The sequence below is a fragment of the Xenopus laevis genome, chromosome 9_10S (assembly GCF_017654675.1).
Source record: "Xenopus laevis strain J_2021 chromosome 9_10S, Xenopus_laevis_v10.1, whole genome shotgun sequence".
NCBI classification, from domain to species: Eukaryota; Metazoa; Chordata; class Amphibia; order Anura; family Pipidae; genus Xenopus; species Xenopus laevis.
The window spans coordinates 35,268,218-35,280,208 of NC_054388.1; positions in this window are offsets into that span (position 1 = coordinate 35,268,218).

Sequence of the window (11,991 nt, forward strand, 5' to 3'; positions counted from 1 at the left end):
CCCAGTGCGGGTTGACTAGCGCTAACGGGGGTATTTTTTTTTAAACAAAAATTACTGTTATCCCCAACCGGAATGCAGGCTCTATTAGCTCGCACCTTTTGTAGGAGATAACATTTTTACCTAACAGGTGCCCTTTAACTCCAGCACTGTAATATCCATCAGGCAGTGACCTTGGGTGATTATCACAAGAAACTGTAGTTAAGAAACAGTTGTGGGACTATAAAATGGGCATCTCTGATAGATATATAAATATATATATCCATATAGAAAGCTGAAGCACACTGGGATTTATCAAAATAAAACTTACTTTATTGGATCGACGTTTCGGTCCGCACAGGGACCTTTATCAAGACTCTATATATATCTATATATATCTATATATATATATATATATATATATATCTATATATATATATATATATATATATCTATATATATATATATATATATATATATATATATCTATATATATATCTCTATATCTATATCTATATCTATATCTATATCTATATCTATATCTATATCTATATATATATATACTGTTTCTCATAGTTACCAAATAACTATATGAGCTCTGCATTCTACCCAAAGCTAGGGGAATGGGGGTGCCTTAAGGCTTTGGGTATGTTGGTGTGATTAAGGTTTTGGTTCTTGTTAATCCAGCAACCTCAATGGGAGGCAGAAACATACAACTGGGTGAAAACAGCATGAAGCTTTATTCACCAGTAGATCCTTCCAGAAGATTTAAGGGATCCATTCAGATTAGAAAGGGAGTTCCATCTTAAAGTAAGAAAATAGCTTATTAAAGTGTGAATTTATGGGATTCTCTCTCCCTGAAGCAGCTGTTCTGGCACATATTAGGCAGCTTCAAGAAAGGGTTGATTGACTTTTAGCAATGGGAGAAATACAAGGTTCAGATGGGGGTTTCACCTTCCTCTAGATCAGCCAGCAGGTAGGTAGGTATCATTTAGACAAAGAGACTGAATACTTACCTGCATCAAGAAACCGAAAAATGAAATTGGATGGTTGCTGTTTATTTCTAGACGTCAGTCTCAGTTCTTGATTAATCGTCTTCTTTGTCGCCGAGGATTATTGGGAAAATATGACTTTTATGGAGACAATAAAACAGAGAAAAGACACTCATGAGCTGGACCCTGAATAGAATATAAAGCAGTTCCCTTTTTGCATCTCTCCCAAATTGTACTGCGCAACTGAACATGTTTGCTTCCATATAAATAACCAGAAATAACCAGTAACAGGTTTAATAGAATGAAGAAGCAGATTGGCAGAGTCCCTGCCACCTCAAGAGGCCCAGGAGAATAGCGGGCCAAAGGGAGTGAACCTCTAACAAAATAAGCTTAAGTATAGAACTGAATCATAATCCTTGCTCTGTGGATCATTTTAGTGGAAAAAATCCTTCCTATAGACATTGCCTTTTCTATTAATAACATTGGCATCAAATACCAACTTTATACTCCATAGCATTCCTCCAATAAACCCAACATACTGGCTCAAAAATACAAACTCTCATGAGAGCATGGGTTGGCTGGGCCCATAACGCTCTCACTCTTCAGGGGCATCACTATCCCCCAACCATATGAGGAAAAGGTTTTACAAATCCTGTCAGACCAACTGACACATTACACATTGTCCCTGGATCAACTTGTACTATGAGCTATCTTCCATAACCCTGTATTCCCTCACTTGCTAAAAAGCCATCCAACCCCTTCTTAAAGCTATCTAATGTATCAGCCTGTACCACTGATTCAGGGAGAGAATTCCACATCTTCACAGCTCTAACTGTAAAAACCCCTTCCGAATATTAAGGCGGAAACTCCTCTCTTCTAATCTGAATGGGTGACCTTGCACCACCTACTGGTATATAAAGCATTATAGTCATTATTATATGATCCCCTTTATATATATATATATATATATATATATATATATATATATATATATATATATATATATATATATATATATATATATATATATATATATATATATATATATATATATATACATACATAGTTATATCACCCCTTAAGTGAAGATCCCCAATTTGGCCATTCTCTCCTCATAGCTACGATTTTACATACCAGCTTAGTTGCCCTTCTGTACCCTCTCTAATTCAATAATATCCCGTTTGAGAACTGCAGATAAAAACTATACGGCAAATTCTAGATAGGACCTTACCAGTGCTCTATACAGTGGAAGAATAACTCACTCCTCCTCCTGCAAATCTATGCCCTTGCCCTTGCGTGCTCATAAGCAAGACAAGACTCTAGAGGAGAATGTGATACGGTGGCATTTACCTGCATATGTGGTTATAAAACAAATTGAGCAGGTAAATGAAAAACAGTGAGATTTTTATGTTTGTGGCATGCAGCTGGTATGTTCCCATGAGGACAACAGCTCCTTATATATATTCTAGCTCAAGGATATAGGATATACAGTGGTGTGAAAAACTATTTGCCCCCTTCCTGATTTCTTATTCTTTTGCATGTTTGTCACACTTAAATGTTTCTGCTCATCAAAAACCGTTAACTATTAGTCAAAGATAACATAATTGAACACAAAATGCAGTTTTTAAATGAAGGTTTACGTTATTAAGGGAGAAAAAAACCTCCAAATCTACATGGGCCTGTGTGAAAAAGTGATTGCCCCCCTTGTTAAAAAATAACTTAACTGTGGTTTATCACACCTGAGTTCAATTTCAAAGGTTATAAAGCCATTTCTAAAGCTTTGGGACTCCAGCAAACCACAGTGAGAGCCATTATCCACAAATGGCAAAAACATGGAACAGTGGTGAACCTTCCCAGGAGTGGCCGGCCGACCAAAATTACCCCAAGAGCGCAGAGACAACTCATCCGAGAGGCCACAAAAGACCCCAGGACAACATCTAAAGAACTGCAGGCCTCACTTGCCTCAATTAAGGTCAGTGTTCACGACTCCACCATAAGAAAGAGACTGGGCAAAAACGGCCTGCATGGCAGATTTCCAAGGCGCAAACCACTTTTAAGCAAAAAGAACATTAAGGCTCTTCTCAATTTTGCTAAAAAACATCTCAATGATTGCCAAGACTTTTGGGAAAATACCTTGTGGACCGACGAGACAAAAGTTGAACTTTTTGGAAGGTGTGCGTCCCGTTACATCTGGCGTAAAAGTAACAGCATTTCAGAAAAAGAACATCATACCAACAGTAAAATATGGTGGTGGTAGTGTGATGGTCTGGGGTTGTTTTGCTGCTTCAGGACCTGGAAGACTTGCTGTGATAGATGGAACCATGAATTCTACTGTCTACCAAAAAATCCTGGCCATCTGTTCGTCAACTCAAGCTGAAGTGATCTTGGGTGCTGCAGCAGGACAATGACCCAAAACACACCAGCAAATCCACCTCTGAATGGCTGAAGAAAAACAATTCTGCAAAGATGAGTGGGCCAAAATTCCTCCAGAGCGCTGTAAAAGACTCGTTGCAAGTTATCGCAAACGCTTGATTGCAGTTATTGCTGCTAAGGGTGGTCCAACCAGTTATTAGGTTCAGGGGGCAATTACTTTTTCACACAGGTTTGGATTTCTTTTCTCCCTAAATAATAAAAACCCTCATTTAAAAACTGCATTTTGTGTTTACTTGTGTTATCTTTGACTAATAGTTAAATGTGTTTGATGATCAGAAACATTTTGTGTGACAAACATGCAAAAGAATAAGAAATCAGGAAGGGGGCAAATAGTTTTTCACACCACTGTACATGGAGCCATAAGGCTAAATCAGGCATAAGCAACATGTGACCCACTTGGATATCCGTGAATTCCCAATATGTCCCGAAATGCCTATTACAAATAGTAAGATACAGAAAGCTATAGTTCCCCATCTGGTCAGCCATAGGTTGCCCATCCCTACTTTACTCCAGCACAGCTTTAATAGAAGGTAACAGCTCCGTAATTTCACTACTCGCAAATCACATTTTTCCTCTTGGGGGTGCCCTCTGCCATACCTGCAACCAGAGTGAACTCTCATTTAATGGGCCAGTGTGTTTTTCCACCATCAACTGCCGACCATTAGCAATGGGAGAAATACAAGGTTCAGGTAGGTAGGTATGATTTAGACAAAGAGGCTGAATACTTACCTGCATCAAGATACCCAAAAAATGAAATTGGACGGTTGCTGTTTATTTCTAGACGTCAGTCTCAGTTCTTGATTAATCGTCTTCTTTATCGCCGAGGATTATGGGGAATATTTGACTTTCTATGGAGACAATAAACATAGAAAAGACACTCATGAGCTGGACGCTGAATAGAATATAAAGCAGTTCCCTTTCTGTATCGCTCCCACATTGTACTGCGCTACTGAACATGTTTGCTTCCTTATTAACCAGAAATAATCAGTAACAGGTTTAATAGAATAAAAAAGTTGATTGGCAGAGACCCTGCCACCTCAAGAGGCCCAGGAGAATAGCGGGCCAAAGGGAGTAAACCTCTAACAAAATAAGATTAAGTATAGAACTGAATCATAATCCTTGCTCTGTGGATCATTTTGGTGGAAAAATCCTTCCTATAGACATTGCCTTTTCTATTAATAACATTGGCATCAAATACCAACTTTACAGGCCAGGTGGCAGCACCAGATACAGAACTGCCAATTGGCTGCAAGCTTCCAGGGACACTGCACCGTGCAAAGCCTATTAAAGCCACTGCCTGGTTGCTAGGGAGAGAGAACTTAGAAACCAGAGAACTATTAAAGTGAAATGAAGATCTGTAGTCAACTAAAAAAATATTTTCCCAATAGAATACTTCTATCTGCCTCAGTGATCTTATAGCTGTGTCTCACTGGCCATTGCTAAACTACAATTCCCAGAATTCTTTATAGTAACCAGTAGCTGAGGTGTAGCTCATTTCACAACTGGCAGGCCACCAGAGGAGATCTCAGCAAGGCCATCATGAGTAGGAATGGGGGAAGTCCAATCAGGGACCCCATGAGATATGATGGTGGCCTTGGTTCTGTGTCACATGTAGCTCACTTGTTATTGGCTGATACAGAACCACCCTCTTTGCCATTACCCCAAAGCTGTATGCTACTGGCAGGGGGGTTAATAGGGGAAACAGACCCTCGGGAGTCCCAGGAGAAAAGAGGGCCCAGTGTACATCCCATCAGGCCCGGTCTTAGGCCGATTGAGAGCAATTGGGCCCCGTGAGACCCATCATGAGACCGTAGCCACCACCTGTAATACTACATTACAGCTCCGACTCTGAGTGAATCTCTGAACAGGCGTCAGAATCGGCTCCTCCTGGAGCTGAATATTAAAACCCTCCAATCCAATTTGAAAGGCAAGCCAACAATTTAAAGGTACATATATATATACACATATACATATACATATACATATACATATATATATATATATATATATATAGATATATATAGATATAGATATAGATATATATAATGAATATTTACAGCCAATGTGGAAAAGCAAACCATTCCCTAAGCCACTCATACCTCCCTTCTTCATAGAAAACCCCAAGATAAGCACCAGGAAAGGCTGTGGGCATTAAGGGCCACATAAAGTACTCTATAAAGCAGAGATTTTTTTAAACTTAAATGCAAACAACATTAGATATGCAAAAGAAAAAATGGCAGTAAATTGCCCTCATATAGTTCCAGAGACTATTATCCCACTGTTACTATAGGCACCATCTCTCACTACTATACCTGCTATCCCACAGTCACACTTCCTTCCCAGAGACTATTATCCCACTGTTACTATAGGCACCATCTCTCCCTACTATACCTGCTATCCCACAGCCACAGTCCCTTCCCAGAGACTATTATCCCACTGTTACTATAGGCACCATCTCTCCCTACTATACCTGCTATCCCACAGCCACAGTCCCTTCCCAGAGACTATTATCCCACTGTTACTATAGGCACCATCTCTCCCTACTAAAATTTTCAAAAGGCTCGGGACCTGTGGTTTTCTAGATAACAGATCTTTCTGTAATTTGGATCATCATACATAAAGTCTACTAGAAAATGTTACTGACTCTGCCAAAGTTGCCCCAATTGCGCCCCGCATTTGTTAAGATCGGCCCTACATCCCATCAAATACCAACAGCCCTAAATATAGACATGAGAGTGCACTGAGGGAAACTGGGGGCCAGTGACTGAGAATCAAAATGCAAAAATGCAGTGGCTGCAAGTCTAATCCCAGTCTCTAGCCATGTGATCACAGCTGCATATAAACTGGAAACCTGCAAACTTCCAAGGATACTATGTCTAGCTATGACTATTAAAGCCATTCCCTGGTTGCTATGAGGTGAGAGCCTTAGCAACATGAAGCCTATTACAAGTAAAACATACAGAGCTGTCAAATAAAAAATCTAATCCCTAATAGAATACTTCTGACTAACTTGGTGATGATACTTGTAGTTGTCGAGCCATTGCCGGACTACAAGTCCCAGCATTCCCTGTGACAAGCAGAAGCTGAGTTGTAGTTCAGTTAACATCTGGTGGGTCACCAGACAGAGGAGATCTAAGCAGGACAACCATCAGTGGAGATTGGGGAGTCTAGTCAGGGGCCCCATGAGTTTTGATGATGGCCCTGGTTCTAAAGCTGCTTAGGTTTGGGGTTGATTCTGTTTCATTAAGCACAAGTTTGACTGGTCACATGTCACATATGTACCTGAGCAAGTGATTGGCTGCCAGTGACTGGGGTGCCATGACTTAGCTCAGTATGACATCACTCTCAGGGAAGCTCTGATTGGATGAAAGTTGCCAGGGAAGTTAACTTGAGGGCTCAGGTATGGATGGCAGTTATTTCCGTTCAGGATTCAGAGGTAAGTGGAACTACTACAGAATCTGGGGGGGAGATGACATATTACAAAAGGAGAATTAGGGATGGTTTGCCCCAAATGATTTATGGAAGCTTAGGGGAGTGAGGATAAACCACCCAAAACTACCCCTGGTACCAAAGCTCTCAAAATTGACCCCCATTGCCTGCTATTGTATGTATGCCTGCCTGTGTATGGCCAACATAAGAATCCCAATCACAACAATTCATTTCTATGTCAATCACCCACACCCAAAAAGGGTTTTTAGCTATTACTCTGTAAAGTCCCCCCTACATGTGCATTTGGTAACCAGGATCACCCACACTTGGGTGGCAGGGGTGTCCAGGGTCCTTGATTGCACCAACCTTTTGTATCTCTCCTAATCAGCTTCATTCTATTAAATCTGCTACTGATTTGTGTGACTGGTTATTTATAGAGGGGCAAGCATATTCAGTAGTGCAGTACAATTGGGAAAAATAGTGAAAGGGAAAACCCAGTATATACAGATATATATGGCAGAGAGGGCTCAGCTCACAACTTCTCCTCTCTATTTTTCTCTCCCCATAAAGCGATTTGCGATTTTTCGAGATTTTTTAGAGTTTTTCATTGAATTGTCAGCGACTTGAAGAAGACCATTTTTTTAATTTTTACATCAAAGGCAGAAGGATAACTACAACTTGCCCAACCCATTGAGGATCATCTGGAGGAAGGTAAGGATCCTGCATTTCCCTTCTGTAAAATGTTTTACAAAGTAGATGAGGCTGAAAAAAGACACACGTCCATCAAGCTCAACCTTTTTGTGTAGCTGCTAGCAAAACCTCACTGACCCTAAAGCTAAACCTGTGCTTCTCTAGATACAGCTGAACTACAATTCCCAGCATCCCCTATGAGTTGTAACTCTAAGGCAATGTGTATTTCATGTTCCTTGTATATTTATTGCTACTTTTATTAAGCCTCTCTTTAGTAATAAATGTCAACTGTGACTTGACGTCTAGGCTCCCACTCATCCTACCAACTGTCAAAAGCAACTGTTAAAAGCAACTGTCACTAGCGTCAGCACTAGTGTGGATGATACAGTAGAACCCCCACTTTAAATGCTCTGATTTCAAGTTTTCCCTTATTTTACATTGTTATTTTGTGGTCCCACCTGTATTTTATGCCTAATACATTTCCCTGATTTTACATACTTTTTTTCTGGTCCCCTGAAAAATGTAAAAGGGGGTTCTACTGTATATTAGAAAGGGCTGCAATAGAAACAAAAGTAGCAAATGTCAGAAGAAACAAATGCCTAGCATTAGGAATTATTGTGTTATGGTGCAGGAGCACGAATCATAGCACAGCTGGTTATGGGAAGCAGGCACATTTAGTACATGCAGCGATCTCTACATTAATAGGACAAATGAATCTCAATGCATGATGGGATCTGTAGTCTTATCACAAGCCAGCCCAGATCATGACATTATACAATACAATTCTAACTACCTTTTCTTGGCAGCATTATTTCCCCCTATAATATGTGTAAGGTATCACTCTTGGCTGTAGACATTGCCATGTTGCTCAATATAGTTTTAGATCCAGACATTATTCAATATTCCCAAACATTTGTGAGCCAGGGGCTTAGAGACCCCAGGGCAGGACTTAGCTTTCTACAATTCCAGGGGTAAACCTGCAGCAAATAAGCACATACCCCAAATAACACTAGCTGGCCATGTTACATAGTTACATAGTTACATAGTTAGTTACGTGTACATAGTTAAATCGGGTTGAAAAAAGACAAAGTCCATCAAGTTCAACCCCTCCAAATGAAAAGCCAGCATCCATACATTCACACCTCCCTACTTTTAATTAAATTCTATATACCCATACCTATACTAACTATAGAGTTTAGTATCACAATAGCCTTTGATATTATGTCTGTCCAAAAAATCATCCAAGCCATTCTTAAAAGGCATTAACTGAATCAGCCATCACAACATCACCCGGCAGTGCATTCCACAACCTCACTGTCCTGACTGTGAAGAACCCCCTACGTTGCTTCAAATGAAAGTTCTTTTCTTCTAGTCTAAAGGGGTGGCCTCTGGTACGGGGATCCACTTTATGGGTAAAAAGGTCCCCTGTTATTTGTCTATAATGTCCTCTAATGTACTTGTAAAGTGTAATCATGTCCCCTCGCAAGCGCCTTTTTTCCAGAGAAAACAACCCCAACCTTGACAGTCTACCCTCATAATTTAAGTCTTCCATCCCTCTAACCAATTTAGTTGCACTTAGTCTCTGCACTCTCTCCAGCTCATTTATATCCCTCTTAAGGGATATAAATGTATATAATGTAGGTGGCATTATTACAATGTGTAATTATAAATGAGAATAAGGAAAAATTTAAACAGGAAAAAGGAAGAGTTGAAATGTTTTGTTTGGCCACTCAAAGACTTTTGCAGCTGCTGTTTAGTTGCTATAGTTTAATTACCATAACAACCACACACCAGTTTGGAAATAAAATTAGTACATGAATAGATGGGCTGAAAATAAATAATACTAGTACTGGTTTAAACCAATGGGGATAAGAAGTGTGAAAATGTCATAAAATGACTACTTTGCCCATATCAACTTCCTACCTGCTCAGATGTGTAGCAGTGAGGTTACAGAGAGGTGCTTGTCTTGAGCTTGTAGTTTACCAGCAGCTACAAACAGTTGTATTCTTTATCTCCACTGAAGCAGCCACTTACACCAACCTTTTTTTTCTCATACAGGAGCGTCAAGATGGGTGCCGGACATTCTAACATCTTGCGTCGGCACCGGCATTCTGAGGTAAGGCAGATGGAAATATCAAGCTGTCGCTTCATGCCTGACGATTAGAGACCTTACCAACAGATAGAAAAGAAAATTCCTCAGATTATAAGAAATATTTCATAAACCCATTTGACAAACAGTTTTCTGATGTTCATGACAAATATCATGTTTCATAGTAAGTTAGGTTGAAAAAAGACACACATCCATCAAGTTCAACCTTTTGACTTTTTTGCCAGTTGATCCAGAGGAAGGCAAAAAAACCCATTTGAAGCCTCTTCAATTTGCCTCAAAGGGGGAAAAACATTCCTTCCTGACACCAAAATGGCGATTGGTCTAGTTCCTGTAACTATGGCTATCTTCCATAACCCTGTATTCATTCACTTGCTAAAAAGCCATCCAACTCCTTCTTAAAGAAGGAAAGTCTAAAATAAAATAAAGCTTTAATTACTGGCCATAAAATGTAAATATTATTACCAGCAAGCATTTCTTCATTCCGTTTTTCATTCATTCTTGCGCTGTAATCGTTTTTCAAATAAGTGGCAAGCTGCACAGAAACGGATGTCTTTGCTCCAGTCCATAAATCCTTCTAATCAGGGCACACGCATGCGCAATCCGTCTAAGAGTAGCCCTGCGCAATCGCACTATGATCTCCTGTCTTCCCGAGAAGAGATGACGTTTGGGTCAGGTGATCTGCCCATTCGTCATCCCTAAACTCTCTCTCTCTCTACCTGCATTTACTCCACCTTGATTGATGTTCCCCTTTGCCTGGTAACAAAGGGAAGCTTTGAAGCGAGCACAGGAACAGAGGACACGCAAATATACCCAGCGTTCGGGTCTGTAAAACATATTGTGGCACTTAAAGGCTTATTCAATGTGCACTATAGATGCGACACCAATGCTTATCACTGTGTAGCGACGTATGCGTGCTTGTTTGGTTACACCACAGGGTCACGGAAGAAGCGCATCCGCACTAGAGACAAAGCGCAGGGAGGTAATTTGAAAATGGAAGTTTACACTATAGAAAAATTTTGGAATGGAAGTGCACAAAACTGTAAAGCCATTGCAATTCTCAATGCGGCGTTTCAGGAGGGGGGATAATGGCAAAGAGAGCTATCTAATGTATCTAATGTCAGCCTGTACCACTGATTCAGGGAGAGAATTCAACTGTAAAAAAAAAAAAACCTTCCAAACCATTAGGAGGAAACTCTTTTCTTCTAATTGGAATGGGTGACAAGCACTTAACCATTGTTTCGTAATTGTTTCTCATTCTCTATAGACTGTCGACATCAAACAGTCTCTTGATGCTTGTGAGCCCCAGGTAGGTGCCTCTCTTTCAGAAATGAAGGAGGAGTTGGTGAGAGTCATCCAGAAGGAGATGAAGATGGCAGCAGTGGCCGAAAATCTGTACCATGCCACCAAGGACAGAAAGACCAGAGCCCTGATGAAGGAGCTGAGGAAGAGCAGTGAGAAGAGGCTGAAAGCCCTTTACTCCTCTCTCCTCAAGCTCAATGAGGAGATAGTTCGGAGGGAAGCAGAGCATGTTCCAGGTGAGTCACAACAGGCTCTAGCCTCTTTTCTATTGGCATTATATGGGGTAACGTGTGTCATCCTAACATCCCATCCACTACCCCTTCATGGACATTAAACTAAGCCCCACAGAACTATAGATGAATTGTATGGCTTTTGCGTGTACTTTTCAAACCACTATTAATAGCATCTTACCAAATCAAGAAACATCCTTAAGCCTTAGGTTCAAGAAAGTTTTTATATTAGAAAATTCATTCACTATGTTTATTTACTGTCTCTTTAGATGCAGCAGTGGAGACTGCTAGTGACACTGGTGTAAACCTCCCAGCAGAAGAGGTCAGCGCAGAAGAGGTCAGCGCAGAAGAGGTCAGCGCATCTGAGGTTCAGGTCGTTTCAGAACCTGCCAGTGATTCTTTCCAAGTGAGTATTTTATACTGATGCCATTCATTTCTTGGCCAGAACATAAACATTGCTTTTATCATATCCATGTGATGCCACATTCATTCATTGCACAATTGTCCCTTGTTTGCAGCATCAACATGACGAATCCACTGAAGAACCAGTGCCAGAGGTAGACGAGGTACCTGAAGAGCCATCGGAGAGGTGAGGATATTGTGGAGTTTATTAGAGACCAGATTAAATCCCTACCCTATACTATCATCAAATAAAATCTTCACAATAACAGGATTATTCTTCTGATTAAAGTAAAGTATTAGATTGGCACAGAAGAGGACAGATGGTAATATGCACCTGCACTTTGGCTGGGAGATTACACAATACATAATATTGAGGATTATGGAGAATGAATCGGCAAAGAAACGCAAAATAACAAACTTACTTTTCCTT